At 37.7% G+C, this 26,699-nt stretch overlaps 1 long non-coding RNA gene across 4 annotated transcripts; it reads right to left on the bottom strand.

The window, feature by feature from the left end:
• Positions 1-576: 576 nt before the first annotated feature.
• On the bottom strand, positions 577-26,492 carry LOC111091588. Of its 4 annotated transcripts, none has more exons than XR_005375888.1 (6): positions 26,260-26,492; positions 25,588-25,843; positions 19,062-19,106; positions 18,017-18,088; positions 16,060-16,316; positions 577-805 (listed from the first exon to the last, which is right to left on the bottom strand). It is a non-coding gene; the product is annotated as an uncharacterized LOC111091588 (long non-coding RNA). The 4 variants fall into 4 exon arrangements; XR_005375889.1 differs by lacking the exon at positions 577-805 and adding an exon at positions 20,285-20,454 and having other exon boundaries at positions 13,175-16,316; XR_005375887.1 differs by lacking the exon at positions 577-805 and adding an exon at positions 16,806-17,026 and having other exon boundaries at positions 13,175-16,316.
• Positions 26,493-26,699: the final 207 nt, after the last annotated feature.

Genomic DNA, 26,699 nt, shown 5'->3' with positions numbered 1-26,699 from the left:
AGAAAAAACCCGCCTTCCTGAGTGTAGAGCCACGATCTGGCTTCTACGTCTTCTCCAACCTCATCTGTACAACCTTTTCCCTGTGTCTTCTATCTATTATTATGCATTGCTGTGAGTAGGGATTTTATCACTAAAGGATTCTCTATTCTAAGAACAAACAAAGAAACCCCTACTGAATAAAATTCTAGCTGTTTTGACTGGAATTCAGAATTCTACATTTACAATCCCTTTCACCTTCTTCCCTTTCTCTTGCCACTCAAACTAAGGTGATATGTGACCTATTCACACCTCCCAATACTCCTCTTTTTATTCTTTTATTTGTATGTCTGAAATAATTACCCACTCCTCTGCCTCTCCCATTTCCAAGTATCTACACTTTATCTAAATTTTAATACCTGGCTCAGCTATCATTTCCTCCAATAAATTCTTCTTTGATTCTCCCAAAGGAACTGAAACTCTTCTTCATCTCTCACATGGTACATCTCAGTTCCCAATTTCTATTGTAATTTTCTATATTTGTCTTATTTTTTCTACCGGTTCATACATTCCTTGTATTCGGCAGGCTAAATGAGAGCTGTTGCACTAAACAATCCTATAATCTCAGGGACTTAGCCAAATGAAGATGTGTGTTGTGCGTGTGTTTCTCATACCACAATCCAGTGTGACTTAGTAGGAATAGGGCAGAGGAAGGGAGATGGGGAAGCAGACTCCGCTCTTCTCGTCATTTGGATTCAGGCTGTTCCTTCCCTCTGGCGGGGCCATCTCCTGGGGCCTTGGAATCCTCTACGTGATCCTCTGAATCCCACTGGCAAAAAAGGAAGAGAGAGAGCATAGAGAAGCTAAACTCTCGACAGCCTTGTTCTAGGGGTGACACATCGCTTCTCACTTTCCATTCATGACAAGTGGTTGCCTGGCCTCACCAAAGTATAGGTGAGCCGAGAAAGTAAGTAAGCAGTGTGCACAAAAAGAAGTGGAAATTTGTTTAGTGAACTTCTAGGCCATTTCTGCCACAGTCCCCAATTACAGATTCAATCTCCCAAAGACCTACTGTGGTGCCTTGGACATTGAATATACCCCTGGGATTTACCCCTGGATTTACCCCTGGGTAAATATTTACCCCTGGGATTAATATTGGCAAGGAAGCTTTTTTCCCATATGTTCGAGCCTTGCTTCTCTTGTCAGCTTCAGATTCCCCATCTTTCCATGTGGAGAAGTTTGAATAATAGCTTTCTGGTTCATTACGCCCTCCTGTGAGAGTCATAGTCAGCACCATATACAAATGTTCCCTGACCAGATCTTGTCCCTTGTGCCCTCCCGTGGTGCCTGAAATATACATATTGGAGTCAATCACTTGTGTTATGATATCTAGAGCCAACATCACACAGATTATATTTCTATGAATTACTAAAATATGATGAAATTGAAAATTAATAGAAAAAAATAACTTAATATTTATAGTAGTTAAATACTACTAACTTAGTCTTTGATAAAGAAAAAATCATGAATGGGATACCTGGGTGGTTCAGTTGGTTAAATGTCTGACTCTTGATTTTGGTTCAGGACACGGTCTCAGGGTCATGGGATCTAGCCCTACATCAGGCTCCATGGTGCTGGGTGTGAAGCCTGCTTGGGATTCTCTCTGTCTCCTTCTCTCTTTGCCCCCCCCCCCAACCCTGCCCCTGTTCACATCATGTGTACTCTCTCTCTGAAAGAAGAAGAAGAAGAAGAAGAAGAAAGAAGAAGAAGAAGAAGAAGAAGAAGAAGAAGAAGAAGAAAGAAGAAGAAGAAAGAAGAAGAAGAAAGAAAGAAAGAAGAAAGAAAGAAAGAAAGAAAGAAAGAAAGAAAGAAGAAAGAAAGAAAGAAAGAAAGAAAGAAAGAAAGAAAGAAAGAAAGAAAGAAGAAAGAACAAGAAGAAGAGAAAGAAGAAATAATCATGAAGGAAATTTAAAACAATTTGAGCAGAATGGCAGGCAAAGTATTACATGTCAATATTTGTGGAATGTAGCTAACTAAAGCCGTACCTAGAGAAAAACAGATAACAATATTTTATTCAAGAAAGAAAAAATATGACAGGAAAAAAAATGGATGTTAAAAGGGATGGTCCATGGGGCATCTGGGTAACTCAGTCAGTTAAGCATCTGCCTTCTGCTCAGATCATGATCCCAGGGTCCTGGGATAGAGGCCTGGGATGGGCTCCCTGCTCAGCAATGACCCAGCTTTTCCCTCTCCCTCTGCCCTGCTTATGCTCTCTCTCAAATGAGTAAATAAATAAAACCTGAAAAAAAAAAAAAAAAAGAGGGACAGTCCATGAAATTGAAAAGGCACCACAATGGACAACACTTTCATACCAATATGTATGAGTGTTCCTTAAGTTACACGGACACTAAGGAAAGTAGCTGGGTATAAACTACCTCAATCAAACGAGCTATCAGCCAAGGTAAAGTGTCCTCCAGCAAGAAGCCTCTTGTAGGGTGTATTTCTGAGAGCTCAGGTGGGACGGGTCAACACATGCCATGGCAGAGCAAGTATACCCAGCCAGGACCCAGTGCAGTGGGGGCCCGCCCCACAGAGCTTCTGAAAGATTACACAGAAGTGTGCACGTGGTCTCTCTCTCTCTCTCTAAATGAATAAATGAATGACTAAAATCTTTAAAAAAAGAAAGTGTAAACCTTCTGTTTTGGTTTCTAACCTTTTCTCTAATCTCTGTCTCTAAGCCAACACCAGAGAAACTAGAATTAACACAGGAGGGAGAAGTGAAGAAGCAACTGACACTCCTCCCCACCCAGGCCGTGGCCTGACCATGGCCAAGGCTACCAAGATGGTGAACATTAGATGAAAGGGAAAGTGAATTTTTAAACTACTCTAAACAAGACTGGACTTTTTTATATGTGAAAATGACTGCGAAACTACGGGAGCTGCCAGAGGCGTTACCAAGGGATGGGAAAGGGGGACACAGTGCAGAATGTCTGAAGGAAGCAATAGAGAAACTGACAATAAAACTGCTTCATGCTTATATCCTGCAGAAATCAGACTGTTCAGTAAACCAGTTTTTATTAAAGACAAATGATCTAAGCATTCAACTCAAGAGCTAGAAAAAAGATTGCAAAGGAGTAAACCCTAAGAGATAAAAAGGAAGGAAGTAATAAAAATGTTAGATATCAATGAAATAAAGAACAAGAGAGGGGAAAAGATATTGTTAACTAAACCAAGAGAGGGTTCTTTAAAAAGAATGGTAAAATAGGAAAAAAAAACCCTGATAAATTTGTGGGAGCAAAAATGCAAATAAATAATAATTTCTCTAAAAAGGAAATAACTACAAAAATGATGGAGATTTTTAGACTTCTGTAAAAGACTATGAACAACTGAACAACCATACTGAATTACATTTAAAAATATAAATGAAATTATTAAATATCCTGGAAAAGATACAAAATGTCAAAATAGGCATATGATGAAACAGAACTCTTGAATATACCAAACTCATTAAAGAAATTATGATAACAATACTTTTTAAAACTTCCTCTTCCACATTCCCCCCCAAAACATTTTAGACCAAGACACTTGTGTGAAGTTAAGCAAACTTTAAAGAAACAGATAAACTACCATATACTCAAGTTGCTCCAGAAAATGTAACAGCAATCAAAGTTATCCAAATCATTTTGAAAGGCTATAGCATAACCTCTATATTTAAACCAAATAACCAAAGTTATAATAAAGAAAGAAAAGAAAATTTGGGCCAACTTCACTTATAAACATGGATGTGAAAATCCTGGATTAGCTAACTAAATTTGGTAGCATACTTTAAAAAAAAATAAGGCAAGCAGCATTCATTTCAGAAATTTTTAGATGTCTAAATATCAGTCAAAAATGTAAGTTACTCTATCGCTAAATATCAACAAAGAATGTAATTTACTATGCATTTAAGAAGATAATTCTATGGTTGCTTTAATAGATACAGAAAAAGCATTGGATAAAAGTAATGCATTTTATTTTAATTTAAAAAAAAAAAACTCTTAACAAGAAATAGGAAAAAACTGTTAACTTGATAAAAATAATGATAATAATAATAGCCTGCCAAAAAACTAGAGCAAACATCATTCATATTATAAAATTTTAAATTTATACCTTTTGAGGCTGGGAGAAGAAAAGGACATGTACTATCACTTCAGTTGTTTACCATGTTACTCGAGGGCCTAACTAGTAAGATGGCAGGAGGTGAAGTGGGATGGGAATCGGAAAGGTGGATACAAAGTTGCTACGATTTTTGAAAGACTTAAAAAATAATATATTTACATGAAAAAAACAAGAAAAGAACTAATAAGATTTGACCAAAGTAGCCAGAGACAAAATCAATTCCCCCAAATCAGTAACATCTTTGTCAGTAATAACCAACAAATAATATGACAATAACAAAGAAAAAACAAACAAACATGTCTAGGAATTAAACTAATAAAAGTGCTCAAGTCTTCTGTGGAGAAAAAACTCAAACTATTTTAAAATGTCTTCTCCTGCCTCTCCCCAAAAAACTTGAATATATAGAGAAATAAGCATCATTCATGGGGATGATAGCACTGTAAACATGTTAACTCCACCAAATGATACAGAAATTTAATGTAGTTCCTATCTAAGTAACACTGAGAAATGCAACAAATTTGTTCTAAAGTTTTCAATGAAGAAAAAACACCATGTTTAGACCAATAATTGGTAAGTCATAGTAATCAACAGGGTGGTTCTGGTAGAGAATTAACACGTAGAACAATGGAAAATGGTAGAAAACCTAGACACAGATCCCTTACTATAAGAATCTACTATATGATAGAGGTGACCTTATAGATCAATGGGGAAAATATGAATTATTTAGAAAATGGTGTCAAGAAAAGATAAGTCATATTTCCCACTTCACACATTTTATGTAAAAATTAAACTTCAGATCGATTAAAGACCTAAATGACAAAGACAAAATTATAAAATGATAAGAGCTGAGGTAGGAGATGATTTTTTTATTACTTTAGGATTAGGGAAGGATTTCTTTAAAAAGAATCTGAATTACAGGCTATTAGCAGAAAAATCGATGAAATTACATAAAAATTAAAGATTTTTGTTTAATGAACATCATTGTCAAAGTTAACAGATGGGTGACAGACTGAGAGAAGATATTTGCAATATCAAAATCTGACAAGAGATTAACATCCAAAAAATACAAAGAACTCCAAAAATCAGCATGAAAACCACAAGAGACACAATGTTTAAATGGTCAAAAATTAAATCAATAGAGTTCATAGACAGTGATACGAAATGATTAAGATTAACTGAACAGGCACTGAATCTCACCAAGACTCGGAAGGATCCTGAAAGTCGTAATGAGATCAGTTTTTACCTGAAAGAGTGATACAAGTTAGAAAGATGGATATGTAGAGTGTTTCTGAGAGCATCACAAATGAGGATTCTCACTTTGCTAAAGGGTATGTGAAAAGCTACATAGATTATAATTTGGCAATTCGGCTCCTAAATATATAGGCCAGAGAAATTTTCACACCAAGTCCATGAGCACACATATCCAAACTGGATGACAATGTAATCCTAGCCTATATTTAGATTAACAAAACTGGTATTTTGAACAATCCTAATGACAATCACCGTTCAGCTCCATGGTCACAAATATTGAGTTCATTCTCCTTTCTATGAAATACCCTCAACCCTCCCTCAAGGAAACAATGTTATAGTCTCCTCGAATCATGACATCAGTCTCTAACTCAAATAGGATAGGTTTTGGTGCTGTGACAAACATCTCCCAAGTCTTAGATTATAACAGCAAAGCTTATTTTTCGTTTGTGTCCTTCCTATACTCGATGGCATGATGGCTTTGATCATAGTAATCACTCTGACTCTGGGACCCAGGCTGACGGAGCTGGAATTATCTGGAACATTGCCAGTCACAGAGACAAAAGCAAAGCAGACGCTACACATGTCTCAACCTGGAAGTGACAGGTGTCACTTCTGCTCGCATTTTACAATCACAGTAACATACATAATGAAGTCTAAACTCCACATAGTGGAGAAAAATAATCCTCCATAAGAAGGTCAATTAATATTGACGAGCAGCCATAGTCTACCGCGGTGTGTGTTCACTGCAGCACTGTTTGGAATAGTCAAGAGTTTGAGTTCGCCCGTGTGTCTACCTGGAAGGGGAATAAATGAATAAAATGGGACATGTTGCTTCAGGTAGTCTTCAGAACTGATGCAGCACTACTGACTGAAAAGCAGAATGTTCCTATGAAATCTTCTGTAAGCCAAAATAACATAAAGCGAAGAAGCAATTATCATTTCATAAAGGTAAAATCCTCTTCAGATTTCTTTCAGTTCATGAAAACAGGTACCAACGTAGGTTTTGTTTTGTTTTGTTTTGTTTTGTTGTTTGTTTTTTTGTAAAAGCAAAGTGGCATAAGTGAACTTTCAGAGAGCAGGAGAAACCTGTAATACATTTCATTATATCAACAAAACCGGATATATCTAAGTTCTAGGTTCAATTTTTTAAAAGAAGTAATCAGAAATTAAATCTATAACACAATACATTAATATTTTTTAAATATTATTAATAAAACAACAAACTATGTTTTTCAAGGACAAACATATATCCAAATGAACATATGCAAGATAAATTGGAAGGAAATATAATACACACATTAGAATGGGATGGGTATCTATGAGAATAGAGAAAGCAAGTGGATATCGAGTGACTCATAAAAATAACAAAAAATAAAATAAAATTAATAATAATGAAACTAATAAATGTCTTACAATAATTGATGATAGCATACCATGCATTAAATATGTCAACTCAATTCTGTTCAATAGGTGTTTAGCAAGGAAGACTTCTAGGCCCACTTTCAAATACAAATATATGACTTGAGAGAGACAATTTCGCACATATATATATTCTCCACAATAAATTATCAGATGTGTTCTTGTCTCCATCAGAGTCTTAAGGAAATGAGACAAGGAGAATATAGGAGTCTTTTTTTTATTTTTACAAGAAATAAGAGTGTCAAAAAAAATGCCTGGCGCAGGGAAGGTATTTAATAAATGATATCAGTTTTTATACAGACAGTGCTTTGTTATAAATAAGTTATCTTATTTAATCATCAAAGTGAAGGATTTTAACTGTAATTGTGTGTATGAAGAAACTAATGAAAAGAAGCGGTAAGTGAATTGTCCCAAGTTCACACTGACGGTTAAGAAATCGAGTGATAATTAGAAATCGCCAACTTATGAATTCTCTTTTTTCTCAATATTCCTGAGGTATAATTCACAAATAAAAGTGTAAGATGTTTGAAGTGTACATCATGATTTTGTGCGTAGGCACTGTGAGAGGATCCCTCACGTCTAATTAACACACCCATCATACACGGCTATCACCCCGTACATGTACGAATACATATTTGGTAAGAACATCTAAATTCTACTCTCTTGGCAAACTTCAATTATGTAATACATGGTTGTCAACCTCAGTCATCTATCAAAATTCTACTGGCACTTTTTTACAGAGATAGAAAAAACAATCCTGAAATTTGTGTGGAACCGTAGGAGGTTCTAAATAGCCAAAGTGATCTTGAGAAAGGAGAACAAAGCTGGAGGCATCAGATTTTCCTGATTTCAAACTATATTAATCAAAACGGTATGATACTGTCAGAAAAACAGACATAGATCACTGGAACAGAAGAGAGAGTACAGGAATAAACCCACACGCGTATGGTCAGTTACATATGACAAAAGATATAAGAAAATACAAGGCAGAAAAAGTCTTTTCAGTAAATAGCGTTGGGAAAACTGGACAGCCCACATGTAAAAGAATGCAACTAAACCCCTACCACGTGGAAAAGTCAACTCAAAATGTATGAAAGATTTAAATGTGACACCTGAAATTGCAAAACTCCTAGAAGAAGACACAGGGAGTTAGCTCCTTGACGGTGGTGTGGACGGCAATTGTTTAGATTTGATGCCAAAACAAAGGCAAAGAAAGCAAAAATCAATATGTAGAACTACATCATACCAACTTTTTTGAAGTTCTAGAATTTACTCTTGTGAATTCTTTTGTCTAGCCCTCATTTGACTCTTAATACTCAGTCTGATACAAGAAGAAAAGAATTCTTTACAGCTCCTTAGGGACTACCTCAGCCCTCAGAGTAGTGGCTGCTCCTTATATATGTCATTCCCATGTTCTCTGGAAGTTACTTTTATTTCTTACTACACAATGTCTTCTTACTTCAACCTCCAGATACAGCTGATCATTCTTTATCTTAAGTTTTCCCTGTTGAAATTACTTAGTGGTTTCTGTCTCTTTTCATTAGACCCAGACTGATTTACCACTTATTTCTTTGTTTGGCTATTTATTTGGAAAACTAAGAGTTAAACTGTGTGTGTGTGTGTGTGTGTGTGTGTGTGTGTGTGTGTGTGATTCCACTTACACTCACACATACACTTATATAATGTAAAAAAAATTTAAAAATTACACTTGTATAATATATAATTTAATAATTGGAATATTTTCTTGTATACATCATTATATATTCTTTAATCTTGAGAGCAATGAATTCTTTTTAAATACTATTTATGGAGTGCTTACTATATTTAAACAAATACATCTGAGAAGTAGTGATAAGCATAAATAATGATAATTGTAAATAAGTTTAAACAATTAATTGTAAACATGTCATATTAATATAGGTTTAGTTCTGACCACCAATCCCTGAAGAGTTGATAATCCAGGAATGACTATTTCAGGATTTTAGTACTGCCTCCAGGGCTGCCACATTGCACAGCTGGCTCTTGTGCCTTGAAGTCTGGTTTTATTAAAGTCTTCTGACTCATTGCCGAGGCTCTTTCTAACACTGAGCTCACATATGCTCTTACCACCCGCTTTGTGCTAGTGGCACCTGCTATGGCTGCCTTGACTACATCCTTCTCATCTGCATGAGCAGTTCTGTTTCTTGCAGGGAACCCAACCACTTAGGCAGGAAAAGGAATGGATTTCTCCAAGGATGCTGGGAGAAACGCCATCATCAAGGAATAAAACAAACCCTCTTCTAGGATGTTTCTTGTTTCTCTTTGTGATATATCCCTTGGCTACAACAAAGAAGCCAGCTCTCAAAACACTTTTTCCTTTCCTTTTTTTTTTTTTTTTCTGCTATTAACTCTAGGAAAGGGGGCAACTTTGAATATCACCAAATACAGCAGTAGCATAGTTGGAAGATCTAAATCTTGGGTCTGAGAGGAGGCATCAGAGGATTGAGGTAGTCCTTAATATACTTACATCTAAGTCATCGATTTAAAAGCAAGTGCCAACTCATAATCAAGAATAAGGATATACATCTCAGCATTTTTAAATAGCAAAAGATGGAAATACTTGAAATGTCCTATACCAGCCAATTATTCAAATAAATCATGGTTTCTCCCCACAATACACTGGTATACCATCATTAAGAATGAGGCCACAGAATAATATTAAATGACACACAAAAAATTATCCTCATGTATTATTAGATTAAAACAAAAGGAATAAATACAAATTTTAATGTTTAAACATATGTATACCGACAAACACACACATACACTCTACCACCCATACACGTGAATCAAAAAAATGTGGACAGTGGTTTTCTCCGGGTAGTAGAACTAAGAGTGATTTGTACTACCTTGCTTGTACTTTTCTGAAGTATTCAAACTCTTTAATAAATTTGCATTCTTTCCATAGTTAAAAAAAATTATAATTTTTAAAAAGACACAGAAATGGTTGAATTCAGCCAAAATTTCCAAATTCCAGGAAAACCGTAGTCCCTGATATGGTTATGGAATAGAAATGCATTCTTGTTTTGCTTTCTTGGTATTCATTTAAAAAAAAAAAAAGAAAAAAAAAACACTTCCTGATCAAGACTGGATACTGATCTACTGATCTAATGGCATTTTACTGATCTAAAAGCATTTCTATAGAATCAAGAGTTTTATTTTATTTTATTTTTTTTTTAGAATCAGGAGTTTTAATAAGTTGTTTTAGTTGATCAGTTATTCATCAGTATAAGTCCCTAAGAGTACAAGTCAGCATGGAGATGGATTTAGCCACCAGATGCCTGGATTTAGGTTAGATTAATGATGATAATGATGAAGATATAAGATAGGTAGGTGGGTAGATCAATAGATAAGTAGATAATAATAGATAGATTGATAAATGTCCAACATATTTATCATGGGCTTGACAAACAGTGAATTAATTTTTGTAAAGCATCATCTCCTCCATGGAGGCAGTACTGCATTCACCTAACCTGAGACTTTCCCTTATCAGGAAAAGGAAGATTAAAAATAGCCAAGGAAATGAATGAATGGATACTAATACCCATAGAGAAAATACAAAAGCATTTAAATTGCTCCTGATAGAAATTTGTAGTTCGGGGTAAAGAAGATTGTGCATCGTTCTCTGTCTTTTAGCATTTGCTATTTGATTATCTGCTTGCCTGGAAACTAATCTCAATTGGGCACCTATTATAAAAATGTCAGATATTCAGTTAAGCATTTGAGTAATAATAATTACAATTATATACATATGTAGTATTATTACATTTTACTGCTATTATTATTGCTACTGCTACCAGCTATATGTATACAATATATAATTATATAAATACATAATAATAGTATTATTGTTGTTGTTATTACTGCTACTACTTATTTTTACCATATGTAAATGTTTACAATATGCCAGGTATTTTAGGGCACCCAGGTGGCTCAGTTGGTTAAGTGCTGGACTCTCGATTTTGGCTCAGGTCATGATCCCAGGGTCATGAGATCGGGCTCTGTGCTGGGTGTGGAGACTGCTTAAGATTCTCTTTCTTCTCTCTTTGCCCCTCCCCATCTCTCTCTCAAAAAAAAAAAAAAAAGCCAGGTATTTTATAAGCACTTAATCAATATCATCTTATTTCGCTTTCTCAACTTTCCTATGAGGTAGGCATTATTTTTTTCAAAAGATGAAACAGATTAAGAGTGATTGAGTGACTGGCTGAGTGTCACACAATAAGTACCTGAGGCAATATTCTTGATTCCCAGGTCCGTTCTCTCTCCACTATCCTAAGCTACTGATTTTCACATGGCATGGTGTTTTGGGGTGGTCTTGGAGATACTCAAACTAGGCACTTAGGTTTCTTACACCCAAGGATATGAAGATCATTTACAGAAATGAGTTACCAAAAACTCTATCAACATTGTACCAACAAAAGAATTAAACAGAGGGAAAGATGAAGTGAGAAATATAATCAGACTCTACTCTTCCTTACCAGATCCATGGGACTAGGGAGGGATAGTGGCTTTTGTAATCCTTTTGGAGTCCAGCAGTGCTAGCATTGCACTATCTAGGCATGAATTTGCTTTGTGAAATCAGAAGTCTCTTAAAGAGAAAGCTGCAGGTAATCCTTTCTGTCCATGGCAGTGAACAGAATAAACATCATTATTGAGTGAAAATTGTGTATGCACTTTGGATTCACCAATTCTAGTCACAAATTTTCTTTTTAATATCTGTATAAAACACGGAAATCACTGGATCAACAGCTAGAAAACTAGAATTCTAGGATCAGTCCTATCCATAGCTGCAACCCCCTGGGTCTTCACATTCCTCCCTTCCTGAGTAGTAGTATTTAGATCTATTCTGTTTACTGTAGAGAATTTTTACAGGACTCCAGTGACATAGTGAGCTTGGAAATATTCTAAAGAGCATTAAACATTGTGGGATATATGTCAATTTGGAAGATATGTTTTATGATAAATAATTTCTTCAGTAGGGGTCAATTTTTCAAATGACTTTTAAGTGTTCCTTTCCTTGTTACAAAAATAATATATCTTCAGGATTCCAAAGTGTCAAAGTTACAGGAAAAAAATAATTAAAACTCTGCTATGTAGTGGCAGGCTGGAGCTTCCTTGTACCGATTTGTGAAAGTCAACTGCATGCATCTCTTCTCAATTACACGTTCACTAATATTGTGCTGGTATCTTGAAATCAACCATGGTGAAATTATTTACACCACGGGAATGGGCAAATGTTACAGAACAGGGCTTTCTTTTCTGGATAACCAACTGTTAAACATTTATCAGCATACCACTGCCCATAATCCTAGGGCTTTGTCAATTTGGGGAATCTTAAATCAGATTGCTATCCTTGTAGTAGGTAAAACAGTCAAGAGAGTTTCAAAAGAAGAACCAGGTAGTCTGTCTTTAGCTTTAATATGTCATCATCCAACAGAGAAGGTAAAGAGTATCTGAATAAACAATGAGAAAACATGTTTTATGGGCCCTTAAAGGGCTGCATTGGCTTAAGTCTTTTGCATTAGTTGAGTATGTGAAAGGGTTACACAACTTGTGTGTAGGAACTGTAGGAACTTCCTTCCTTCTTTCCTTCCTTCCTCCCTCCCTCCCTCTCTTCCTTCCTTCTTCTCCAGCCATCCTTCCTTTTCTTCCCCCCTCCTTCCTTCCCTGCCACCTTTCTTTCAAGATCTTCCCTTCTTTCTTAAAGAATTTTAACTATAAATGCCAACAGTTAGAGGTCTTTAGAGGCTTTGCCTGTGCCCAAGTTGTTTCATTACTGTCTCATTCTTAATGAGAGCATTTCTGATCTTGGCATTGATGGCCAAGAAGTAGGGTTATAGCCTTCCCTTAGACATTTGAGTTCCCTGTTCAAGTTCCAAATTATGTTTTGTTCCAAGACACTATTTTGGTGGCAAATAGGACCTGGAGTGCTAACCCAGCTTGTCTTTTATCCCTTTATTTTATGGAACTATTTTCATAGCTGTCACCACCCCAGAACATGAGGAACTAATTTTTCAGGGATTTCAGAAGTTCATTGAGGACATTTGAAACATAAGACTTACTTTCTCCATACTTACCCATGTTCAGTCCATATACACAAAACTTTAAAATGACGTTTTGTCCACCAGAGGGCACTCATATTGTTCCAAGTATAGAGCTAACAATTATGACGATTTAAAGAGAAATCTTAGAGTCAGAGAAATGAAATAACCCCCCCCCCCCCCCCCAGGACTACTGAAGTCTTCAATAAATGCCAAACAGAAGAATAAAAGTAAATTTTGAGATTCCATTTTATTGTCTCTTCTTCTGCCCCATCCTTGTAGTAGGGGGCAGGAGACACAACACACAACACAAATTATTTTCAAGTATATTCATTAATTCACAAAAAGGGGGGGAAAGAAATAAGAAGAAGAGCTCAGGGTTAAAGTCTGTGTTCCACATTTTCAAAATGTCAGCTTTGGAAGAGAGTATATATTTTTTTTAAATGTGGGAGTGCTGGAAATGTGAAGGAATATCAAGAGCTTGGCTTTCATAATCTTACATCCTTGGTGCTTTGAGATGGTACGTCTCGAGTTGCTTTCCATCCTGGAGCTGATGAGCTGCATGCTTCAGATGAAAGGGCTCCGGCTCTTGTCTTGGAACTTTACACTTCTCAGGCACTAGAAAAACCAGAGGCTGCCACAAGACTGTGGTCTAGTGTGTTGACAGCCTCAGCCACAAGTTATTCTAAGTTCTCACAAAAGCAAAATAAACTTGTGATTTCTGAGATACGTTGTGTAACTCATTAGCGGTTTCAACTAAGTGCTGTTTATTGATCTTAAAGTCTCTCTCTCCTAAATGAAAGTAGACTTTCACCTATGTCTCCATCTTTCCCAAACATTCCAGCATTCTGAGTCCACTAGTCAGACCCCAGTAATTACTCAATTTAAGCCACTAGATCTGAGGCAAGTATTCCACCTCATCCCAGTTCCGTTACCATGTCAAACATTGGCTTCCATTTTTGTTTCTGTACAGGGGCATTTTTATGCAAACCTTTCAAAATTAGGCCAATAAAAAGATCCATTAAGTTATCTCTGCTTCAGAATTGCTTACCAATGAAAAGTCTCAATTTCTTTTCAATTTTAAAAAGTTCTCAGTTAAGCCAGCTTAGAATGATCTAAAGAGCTAGTTATTTAGTATATATACAGTAAAATCACATTCCAGAAATATATCACCAAAGTAAGAAAAAACAAATTAAGTTTTTCTGTCCATTGATGGCAAAGTTATTATCAGAGAATTGCTAAGTGAACATTCGTGAGCTTAACCTTCATAGCATTGACCCAGAGTTGCCAGGTACTGCAAAGCTTTGAAAAAATTAGCCCTTTGGTTCTGCCAAGACTGAAAGCAAAATTGGCCCACCTTCCTCAGTTCACATCTGGGTTCAGTTTGTTCTCAGTTAGAAGAGCTTAACCCATCTCGCCGACTTGGTCTCAATTCAGATGGGAAAGTAACAATGTTATATGAAAGGAGCAGAAATAAGTGAATATCCATTTAAGTCCTCCCTTGAGGGGAAAAGGTAGTTTATTATGTTTGGATAGTCCTTATATAATTGCCTGGTATTAGGGAATCAGACAGTTTGTTGTTAAATGGTGCCCATTGGGCTTAGATGGTCCATTTTTGAAGTATGCAGTTTACTGGTCATAAGTCTTCAAAAATAATGTATGTTATTACAAAGGCTTTCAATTGAGTAGGATTAAGCTGAAGAGAATTGACTCTCTTTCCAATACATGAGATTAGGTACAGAAAGAATTCCGTAATTCAGGTTTAATATGAGAAATACAGCAGATATGAAACTTATTTTATCAAATAAGTATAGAGAATGGTTACTTGTAGCAAGATTAAGAAAAATGTAAAAGGGCCATGATTTACACTGAATTGTTTTGTTTTGTGTTGTTGTATTTTTGCTATTTTTTCTCATAAAGGTGGCAGGTGGCAATTACTTTGACAATATGAATTTTTGTGGGTATATCAACTTCAAGATTGGAAAGATTTATTGAAGACAAAGAGTTGTCATAAGACACAGTGTAACTTCACTGACTAGGTTAAAAAAAAAGTTGAGTAGGCATCCATTTATTAAATAATAATAATGATAATAAGAAAACAGTACCACATATCATATCCATATCCACTGCCTTTTTTTATCCTTCCAGTGACCTAGTTAGCATCTTATCCATCTGTCAGATATCAGGGCAATTATCAATTCCTTGGGGAGACCTTCAAACACTCTGATTAGATCAAATACACTCCTCTCCTGCCCCCTCTCCAGTCCCATGATAAGCTTTCAAAGTACCATGCCTCTCGCCTCACAGGAGTTAGCAAAATTGCAACTTTATATTTATTTGTGTATTTCTCTGACAAATGTTAATTTTCCCACTAAAATGTAAGCTCCAAAAATAGACTGTGGCTAGTTTTGTTCTCCACTGAGTCACCAACATCTAATACAGTCCTCAGTGCCTACTTGTTTATTTCTTGAATTATGAACGAATGACCAGGTCAGGCAACCATGAGATTGATGTCATATTACAAAGTAGTTAGTAGACTCAGAAAATCCAGTTAGCTAACTCAAGACAACATGGCCACTTGGTAACTAAGTGGGATTTAACTTCTCATCCCACTTTCTTTGCCCAATATATCTTCTCAGAAAAAAACTATAAACCAAAGCATAATTGCTTCAAATCAATTCAACAAAATGTGCAAACTAACCAAATATGTTTTTCCAACCAGGGTAGTAAAATAAATCAAGTGTTCTCTGCTACTTTCATGACCATCAGCAATATTCCAGGCAAGTGATTATTTGCAAAACAAGGTTAAACATTATTCAACCAAATAAAAATATATCTTCAGAAGATATTTATTTTTTCAAAGAGAGGAGAAAAGAATTGTATTTCACAAAGAAAGTCTGCATCTGCTTTAACTAGGTATAAAAGCAGGTACTTCCTGAAAATAGGCAGATCAGTTAAAGAAAAACAAAGGCCTTATTCTCTTTGCCACTCTTTAACAGTAACATACACATTAGTTTTCATCACTGATTATCTAACAGAGGAGGAAAATCATGACTTAGAAAGAATTAAATTGCATGAAGCCTAGGCCAGAGTTTATATTAGTTTGTTAGTTTGCTTGGGCTTTCATAACAAATAATACAGATTGGGGGGCTTAAATGGGCATTTATTTTCTTACAATTCTGAAGGATAGAAGTCCAAGATTAAGGTATCAGCAGGGCTTGTTTCCTCTTAACCTTTCCACTTGGCTTGCAGATGGCTGTCTTCTCCCTGTGTCTTCACATGTTTTTCAGCTCTGAGTGTCAGTGTCAAAGACAGAGAACCTCGAATATAGCAAAAGCAGCTCATCACATGTCAAGGAGGCTCAATGAGATTAACAGCTGACTCCTCATCAAAGTTATGAAAGCCAGTAGGCAGTGGGATGACATATTGAAACTGCGAAAAGAAAAATTAAAAGAATTATAAGGAAATGTGAAGAGCAACTGTATGCCAAGAAAATCAGACAACCTAGATGAAATGGAAAAACTCCTAAAAAGACCCAGGCTACCAAAATTCTCCCCATAATCTCTAAGCCCTTTATGTTCTTATCCTACCTAAGAGGCTCATCTATCATTATGTCCCCCTTAATTTACTGTATCTCAATTTCTCTGGCTCTCATTCAGTTCCTGGCATCAGGGAATATACAATGTTCTACAATTTTCACTTGTTGATTGTTGCCTTTTATCTTTGAGTACCCACTTAAATGCTATTTCCACAAAGAGACTTGTGCCCCTTATAATAATAAGTAACTACTCATTAAAATAATACTAACTGCTTTACTAAAGAAAATTTCTTTCACAGTATCTGTTCCTCAAATATTTGGCAGGCTTCTAATCTATTTTCCATTCAGTTACATGTTCCAGTAACCATATCCAAAGTTCTTACCTAGATAAAATTCTCAAGGCTGGTTTAGGTTTTTGCTTCCAAGTTTCCAGGGCAATCAGTCTCAAATTAATAGCAGATATCTTGAGGCCAGCTGGAATCAAAGACTTGGGTGGGAAGGTCACATGTCCTTAATCTGTTCTTTACTCCAAGGCTCTGTGTAAATTAGCCACTGTCATTCAAAACCTCTTTAGATCTCATCTGTTATCATTTGAGGTCTCTCTCTAAAAGCAGGATTTTTTAGAGAATTCAAAATTTGAGATTTTCAATATTTCCTTATTTTCTGAAAACTGTCCAGTTTTTTTTTTCTGGAATTATCTTTATTTTTCTAATAACATCTTGATGAAAGATGGAAGCAAAAGCCAATTTACATGATCATTCTGAATCTTTCTAACTCCATATCCTAGAACAGAGTTTCTCAGCTTCAGCATCATTGATATTTTACATCAGATAATGATTTTATTGGAGTGATCTATTCTATACATTATTAGATATTTATCAGCATCCCTTGGCTTCTACCCATTACATACAAGTAACACAACCGACATCTCCAACTATGACAAACAAAAATGTCTAGAGACATTTTTGGGGTGCAAAATCATCCTTGATTGAGAACTGAAACTACAGGCTCATTAGGTCCAGCTTCTATCTTCAAATTATCAGAAGCAATGCTTTTACCAAGTTTTGTTCAAATTTATAACACATTTTTCCAACCTCTTAGAGTTTTCTGACTCCTAAGAGGTCAATGTCACCTATTTTAAATATTTGTCATAGATAGCACTGCACTTCAAGTTTCAGAATTAGTTTCCATATTAGTTACAGTAATTCTAGCTTAGAATAAACAAATACCAACATTACTGTGGCCAAGCCCAATATAAATTCATTTCTTACATGTAGCAGTTCAATTCTGGCATTTGGTGGAAACCCAAGCTGCTTCCAATGTGTGGTTCTGCTGTTTTCAACACATAGCTTTCAGAGTCACTATACTCATGTGTTTCAAGCCATAAGGAAAAGGTTATGGAGCATTATATAAATGGGATTTTATGGACTAGTTTGGGATATAAGGAAATAGGTTTGATTATCAGCTTCCAGTGTCTGCTGGTTTTACTAATTCTTGTGTTATCCTGCCATGTACCCTGTACTTTTTCTCCATGCTATTTATTACATCTATAAAGTAATTATTTGAACAACTATTGGTTTATTATCCATTTTACCTCAAGGGCAGTATACTCCATAAAGACCAGAACTACATCCATCTTGTTCAAGGCTTGTTCAGTTCCCAAAATCTAGAAGAATTTTTGGCATTTAGTACTTTCTTAATAAAGCTTTGTTAAGTAGATGAATAAAAGAATGAATAAATGAGTAAATGACACATATGATCCTTGATTTGGATTTGGCCTAGTAAATCTTTACAATACCACATTATTCCTTGCCAGACATAGATCCCAGGCATTGGTCAATAAGAGATAATGACTGGTTGACCTAGCAGAACAGGGGAACATCCTAAGGATGGAGGGTGAGGATGAGGATGGAAGCAAGTAAAAATTAGAATTCAGTGCAGTAGCTTAGAGCTTTCTCTCCTGAATCCATTACCTCATGCTTACTCTGCTTAATTAGAGTATTTCAGCTAGTGAGGAGAAAAGGGGTTATGTCGTCTTCAGAGCCTAGCTCTGACTAATTGTATTGGTTCCTGGGGCACCTTCTGCCTACTTGTGATAGTTAATTTTATGTGTCAACTTGGCTGGGCCACGGTGCCTAGATATGTGATCACATATGATTCTGAAGAGTTCCATGATGGCGTTTGGGATGAAATTAACATTTAAATTGATGGACTTTATGGTGAGCAGAACACTCTCCATAAGGTGGGTGGGCTTCATCCAATCAGATGAAGACCTGAGTAAAACCGAAGACTGACTGCTCCTGAGAAAGAAAGAATTCTCTTCTTTGGGTCTTTAGCCCGCCAGCACAGCCTGCATATTTTGGACTGATCAGCATCAATAAGCATGTGAGCAAATTCCTTTTTTTTTTTTCTTTTTTTTTTTTTTTTTGAGCAAATTCCTTAAGAGAAATCTTTCTTGATATAGAGATAGAGACAGATATAGATAGACACAGAGATAGATAGATAGATAGGATAGATATGCAGATAGAGAATAGATATAGGAGTAGGTTATGTTTTTCTGGCGAGCCCTAATACGCTGCTCATGTACATATATTGATTCCAGACTTCACTCAAGGTAACAGGATCACCCCTGTACTTACATGAATAGCTTCTTCCGAGGAGTTTGCATGGAGCTGTATTCATGTCTGAAGGAAAAAGAGGTCTTTAAATCTATAGGAATTAGATTCCACTTATACATTCCCATATTTATTATTTCACTTGATTTTAAGCCTCTTGAGGGCAAATGCTGTGTCATTTCCATCTCTTTATCCCTTGTATTCAGCCCACAATAAAAGATTTTTTTCAGTATGTTAATTAAAGAAATGAGTAAATAAATGAATGGTTCAATACTTATCTGCTAAAATATAGGGTTTCATCACAAACCATTCCTCTTATCTAGTTCAAAGCAAGGGAAATCCTGGTGTGACAAGCTCCACTCCTCCCAACAAGCTCCACTCCCCCCATATCACCTTCTACTTCTGATTACTTTCAGTATAGTGTGGTTGTGGAGAAGTCTATGAATATGTGTCCTTAGAGGAAAATTCAGCCAGTCAAAAATATAGGACTTACACTTAATTTTCCTCCTGTAGTAACACTGTGGAGAGTCAAATGGTAAATACCACATAGAATTTACCAGCATGGGCTGACCTGAGTTTAACTTTTGGCTCTGTCATTTATTAATCATATGACCATTCAGGCCTCAACTTCCTCATCTGTAAAATAGGGATAATAATAATATCTACATTATAATGTTGTTAGCGTGGATTAAATGAGATCAAGCATATAAAGCATTGATCAAAATACCTGGCCACAGCAGGAGTTCAACAAACATGAACAGCTGGAAAGGTGCCAAGGTCAAAGGCAGGACATTAGTCCAAACAGTCTTTAATCAAAAGATAAACTAGTAATAAAAACGGCACTGTAATGGCAAATCAGAAGAAACTGAGGAAGCTGAGGAATCTGAAAAATTGGGGTCGGAGTGAAGCAGGCGAGTGGAAGATGGCATAAATGAAATCTGAAAACAGTACTTTTGTCTGCGGGACCTGAAACTTATCTCTAGGGTGACTTTATTTGAGCAAACCTGTTTATCTAAAGAGACCAGAGCTAGATAGTGATGGTATCGCAAACCCTTACAAGAGGTAACTGGGACGGCTGGGTTCAGAGAAATTATGTGTTAATGTGAATTCCAAAGCCTACACATCCCCAGAAAGGAGCTTTCTCCTGTGTATAGTAAGACGCAGAGCTTCCTTGCCTTGCATATTCTCAGTGTCTTATCGAACTATTAATGACACAACTTTCATTTTACGGACTCATTATTACACACCTGTCGGTCAGGGTCCCACCAGGAAACAGACGACATATTCAAACTGGGAACATTAAAGCAAGTTTAATAAAAAGATTCTTGGTGATTCCGTGCTCAGTGTGGAGTTTGAGATTCTCTCCCTCTCTCGCCACTCCTTCCACTTATGCTCTTACTCTCTTTCTAAAATAAATCTTTAAAAAAAAAAAAAAAAAAAGCATTCTTGCCTGCATTGTAGCAACCATGGAGCATACAGAAAACCCACATGGTCTAGTGCACGACCCCAAAGTAATTGACAGAGGATCATCATCACAACGTCCAGGGCTGAAGACGAGACAAGATGAGACAGCCAAATGGGGAACCCGGAGAGACAGAGAGGAGGGGTGGAAGATAACCCACAAAGCTATAATCTTCACTTGAGAGAAACACCTGGTCTGGGGATGTTAAGGAAACTGGAGTGAGAACAGCAGAGTAATGACCTCACTCTACTCTTTGTCTCTCACTAGTGGCCCATCCAAACCCAACCAAGAAGCCAGAGGACAAGAGAGCCCAAGATCATCTCTGAGGTTCGGAGAAGGATGGAAAAGGGTAGAGAGCCCATCTGGCAGGGCCACAGATAGCCGGCACATCGCCCCATCTTCTAGCCCTCTGGCACTGCTCCAAAAGAAACTAACTTCATACGGCTGCTCCAAGACAAAGCCAACAGTCTTCTTCAATAGCTTGATCTGCCTCACGAACTTGTACACCCAACCCTTTCCTGTCAGGATGAAATCCTTTTGCATCTGGTACAGTGCTGCTTAGGCCTTCCTTTTCCCAACTAGAGTACAAGTGGGTCCATGCGCCCAGGCCTTGGGATAGGCATTGACATGTCAGCATTGGCTGGACACGTCTATGCCAAGACCTCCATGTTACAATAAAATATGTTGAGATGTACGTGGCACTGAGCAGTGACTGATTACAGCGGAATCTTCCTTTGATGAGTTAGGCACATCAAGAATCTGCAGGGCCTCAGGTCAGGATTATGAATGTCAATAGTCATTGCATAAAACTATATAAAATATCGTTCTGGTTTTATTTTATGGGGCTGGTTATTTGCATCCTGGATAAATAACACTTCGCTGCATGTTCCATGTTAACAGCATCTGACATTAAAAAAAAAAAAAAAAAAAGTTTTTTGATGGTTTTGTAAACCAGCCTTGCAATTCCTAGTTCTCAATACTGGCCAGAACCCAAAATGGAAATTGAGAACAAAGAAAAGAAACTGTTTTTATAAGTCAGAAGGCGGCAGCATCACAAGTCATGAGAGAAGTTGGAAAACATTTTCAGACTGGTTTTACAACTCCTGTTAGCCTGGCTAATTGATCCTACCACCCAACTGTACCATGCCTGTGCTTTGAAAACTTTTGAAGTTTACCTTCCTAAATGAATACAATTCTAAACTCCATGAAGAATGCTAAGTGTTCCTCCTCCCCAATAATAAACTCAATTGAAATTTTATACCGTGTTGGAAATCCTAAAGTCAAGTTTGACAAATCACCTTGAAGCCATTAATTACCAGATAATATTCAGACAAAAGACTCAGTTTTATATAGAGAGAGATGACTAAAAGAACTCACAGGGTGGCCTAACACTAAGCTGCTTTCGTGGGACCATTATAGAGGCAACGTCTCTTGGGTGGCAAGACTGGCCGCACACAAAAGGAAGCTACTTTCGGTCACGTGGGCCCCGGGGCCTTTATAACCATGGGCCTCCTGAGCACCCGATTCTCTCCCAATTTAAACATCCCAAGGCAGGAAGACTTCCTTCTCTGTCAGGATAAGAAAGGTGAAATACTTTTTATCTTCCTTTCCAGATAATATGCTAAAAACTGGTGTTTTAACTCCAACTTGTGGCTTTCAGGAGAATCAGCCATGATGGAAAGGCCTGGACAAGGACTCAGAGGAGTTTCGGTTCTGGTTTCAATCCTGCCACGAACGACTATTGCGACCTTGGCATCACCAGTGCATCTCTCGGGGTCTGTTTCCTCTTCTGCAGTGTGAGGGTGCTGCATTATGTCAGTGACCTCCATGCTCTTTGTTCAAATGAACTTTTACAGGGAAGCTCAATATGCAAAACAGAAAGAGACAGAGCTGCTCTGGTTTGAAGGGAAAGTGATTTCTACCAACCCTGGGCCCCTGCCCATTACCCTTCCCTATATCTCTTAAGTCCACTTAGCATTCAGAGTATAATCTTTGGCTTGTCCATTCAGCTCATGATCCCTAAATTTCTTATTAAAAAGCAGAGCTCTACAGAGGGGAGGTAGGGGAGAGGATGGATGAAGGAGGTGAAGAGGATGAAGCCTACTATTATCTTGATGAACACTGAGTAATATACAAGAGTGATGAATCACTGTATCATACACCTCAGACTAATATAACACCGTATGTTCGCTACACTGGAATTAACATTTTTTAAGGGATCCCTGATGGCTCAGCGATTTAGCACAGCCTTTGGCCCAGGGTGTGATCCTGGAGACCCGGGATCGAGTCCCACGTAGGCTTCCTGCATGGAGGCTGCTTCTCCCCCTGCCTGTGTCTCTGCCTCCCTCTCTGTGTCTCTCATGAATGAATAAATAAAATCTTAAAAAAATAATAAAATATTTTTTTAAAAAGCCGAACTCTACAATGGTATTGTAATAGTGTTGTATGATGACAGATGCTAGCTTCACTTGTGAACACAGCATAATGTATAAACTTGTAGAATCACCACGTTGTACACCTGAAACTAATGTAACGTTGTGTGTTAACTACCCTGCAGTCAAAAAATAAACTAAAATAAAAAAACCTCCAATAAATTTCAAATTAAAAAAAAGAACCCTAGGCCCTGCCTCCACAATCTACTAACTTAGCCTGTCTAGCTAGAAGTGGGGCTCAGCAATCTTTAAACGAGCATCTCAGGTAAATCTCGTGAACATGAGAATTTGAGCGCAGCAAAGCACATTGAAAACCACGGGGCCAGTTATTTCTGAGGCCTTTTTCTACTTAAACACTCTAACCTTGGTTTTACTTTTTAAGTTTGACAAATCCCTTTGAAATCTGATGAAAGCAATAAATCTGAGTAAAGTACAAACACACACACATACACACAAAGGCACATACATGAAATTTGCCTAGAATTTTAGCAAATTTAAATACCCAGGGGGTGCCTGGGTGGCTCAGTCAGTTAAGTGACTGGCTCTTGATTTTGGCTCAGGTCGTGATCTCAGGGTGGAGACTGAGCCCCTCCTTGGGCTCTGCATGGGGCATGGAGCCTGCTTGAAATTCTCTCCCTCTCTCTCCCTCTGCCTCGCCCCTCAGTTCCCCTGCCCCACTTGAGCACTTGTGCTCTCCCTCTCTCAAAAAAAAAAGAAAAGAAAAGAATGAAAGAAAAGAAAAGAAAAAAGAAAAAAGAAAGAAAAGAAAAGAAAAGAAAAAGAAAGAAAAGAAAGAAAAGGAAAAGAAAAAGAGAAAAGAAAAAAAGAAAGAAAGAAAAGAAAGAAGAGAAAGAAAAGAAAAAAGAAAAGGAAAGAAAGAAAGGAAAGAAAAAGAAAGAAAAGAAAGAAGAGAAGAGAAAGAAAAGAAAAAAAGAAAAAGAAAAGAAAAGAAAAGAAAAGAAAAGAAAGAAAAGAAAATACCCAGCTATGTACCTCCCCGATGCCCCTCCACGGACATGGGCCCATAGTTAAAACCCCTCTGATCTCCGTGAAATAACAGTGATCTTTCATGGTGAATGCAGTGATTTAGTGGAGAAGACGCCTTCTGGGATTAAATCAAACTCCTGACTGCTGGCTATCGCACGAGTAAACCAGCTTTCAATTGTTCAAAATATTTGACACCTTTTTTTTTTTTTTTTGGCTTTTCTTATTCACCAGGATAGTGTCATCCTGAATTTTCCTCAAATACTTCAGTGCAGGTACGAGGATGAAATTACTGAACTTCAGCACCCCAGCGGACCTTCCCAAGATTCTTGCTGTACGGACTGTTCAGTTCCCGACTGGTTTGCTTCTCAAGTTGTGCACAAACATTCTTGCCATGGAACAAGAGAGTCATGTCTTCCAATAGGAATGATGTGGCCACCTCATTGCTGGAAGCCCAGACATTCTTTTCAGGGAACCAAGGGTGAGCTTGGAACTAGTTTTCAATCTGCCGAACAAATAAAACTGTGTGGTGGCGCCAAGCGCCCCTATAAAGCACTGTTCCATAAATATTCATCGACCATGACAAGGAACAGGATGGTCCCTGCCCAAAAGTCTGCCTCCATTTGTCACAGTGCCACCCAGATACGCCATGTGGAGCGGGAACTCCAACATACAACCCAGGCAAGGCTCTGTACCACCTACATGATTTCTTTGTGCTTTTATTCCCCTTGAACTTTCTCTCGCAATTTGAGTGATTTTGGCGTTCATTTCGCTGTTGGCCCGAAAGCAAAAGCCCCTCTCCAAGTCCGCTCCCCCACCTACGTATTCCCAGTCAATAGGAACCACTTAACTACACGAACATTAACTAATTTGAAGTTTGCTTTTCATCTCGGCACTAATAGGAGAGGAGGAATGTGTTTGTGTTTGCAAGTTTTCCATATGGGTTAAGTAAAGATTGTTTGCTCAAGTTTGAAGCTTGGAAAAGAAAGAAAAAAACAAGGCCCGTGTCTCATCTTGTCCTTTGGAGGCAAGCAGAAGAGCCATTGTTCCCAGCGCAGCTGAAACCTGTGGGCTGAGAAACCACCGGAGTCTCTCCTCCGAGGCCTCTAAAAAAGTTCCCCACAGACTTATCATTGTCAGCAACCGTGGCGGGCTGTTTTGTTTTGCCTTTCATTCCTTATTTATTGCTAAAACAAATGGCAATGACAGCTGAGAATGGAAAGAGTGGCAAGAAGGAGTGAAATATAGGAATGAGGCATTGATATAAACAAGAGAAGCTGCTAAAAAGGGAAAGGAGTCCCTTGTCCTCTAAAAGCTCAAAGTGCCTTTCATCATCTGGCAAGACTGGACCGAGAGCAAGATTATTTTTAAAGGTAAACGGATAAGAAATGACTCATCCAAAATGCCAGGGTATACCCATCCCTCCTCCCACAACGAAAACGTTGCCTTTTAATTCTTTGGAGGTAAAGCAAGGCCCAGACAATGGGGAAAATTGTGTTGGAGGGCAGGAGCTAGGATAAACAATATTGAAGAAGGAGCTAGGAGGATTCTGAAAATATGATTCCATGTTTCATAATCTGGAGAAGAAAACCACCTTTGGAGCTAAGGGTTCCCCCACTCCTTAGCTGAGCCCTGGCCCGACTAAGGACGCTGCTATTGGTCAAGGGCTTACCAGGGACTCCGGGGTTTTGGCCTTGACCTCGGTCTTCAGCAGCATGTTCCATGTTTCTGTTTACACTATAGTTTTCACAACAAGTCAGCAGCCTCTGCTCTGAATGTAGTTTAGTCCCATTGGTAATAACCACGTAGAGATGAAGAGGTTCAACGTCTCCCCATCACGGGAGCAATAGGTCTTCAACACGGTCTGTACGACCTCTGCAATCTGATCCTTGCCACTGTTCCAGATCCAAGTCCTAGTATTTCGCCTCCTGAAATTCGAGTTACAACAATTTCAGAAGCTTTAATTTTCTCCAAATGACTGTGCTACTTTCAGCCTCTGTGGGTTTTCCTCTGATTGTCTATCTCCCTGGGCGGCCCTCTCTCCTTACTAATTCTTTTGCCACCTCATGCCACCTCTCAATACAGAACTCAGGGGTCCTCACATCTAGGAAGTCATTCTTAACACCCCAAACTACTCCCGTAAGTGGAATTAGGCACCAGGGCATGGCATCCTCAAGAGAATTACCATATTTTATTGAAACTACTTATTTTTGTGTTTTATCTCCTCTATTAAATCATGTGTTCCTTAAAGGGAAAGATGATATCTTACTTAGTGTCCTCACTCCAAGCAAAAAGTAGACACTTCATTGAATTTAATCAAAGAAAAGGAGCATAGCCAGCTCACCCGCTAAGGCCAACATTATTGTTGGCATCTTCCGTCTTCACCGGTCACCAGCACAGCCCTCAGGTTAGCTTTTGGCCCGGTCTGTTAGCCCAGCTCTACAGGCCCAGTGCCCTGTGAGCCCCAATTCTGAGTATCTGCCCAAATCTTGCAGTGTGAACACGTTCATTTTCCAATCTCCTCATCCAGGAACAGCCAGCAGCTGACATCTAGGGAAGCACTGACCCAGAACCACACAGAACCCACACTCCCCTCCTGTCGTTACCACCTCCCCCCCCCCCGTGATTATTCAGGTGACTGTAACAAGAATATAACAAGAATGAAAGAGATCCGTATATGGTGGTTTCACTTATTTGATTGAGTCTTATTCATTTCTCTTTTTTAAGAACTCAAAATTTGGTGAAACATAGGATACCCTGGATGAATAGGAGTTAATTAATTAA

The sequence above is a fragment of the Canis lupus genome, chromosome 21, assembly GCF_011100685.1.
Source record: "Canis lupus familiaris isolate Mischka breed German Shepherd chromosome 21, alternate assembly UU_Cfam_GSD_1.0, whole genome shotgun sequence".
Classification (NCBI taxonomy): Eukaryota; Metazoa; Chordata; class Mammalia; order Carnivora; family Canidae; genus Canis; species Canis lupus.
This window is presented reverse-complemented; position numbering and strand designations above follow the sequence as displayed.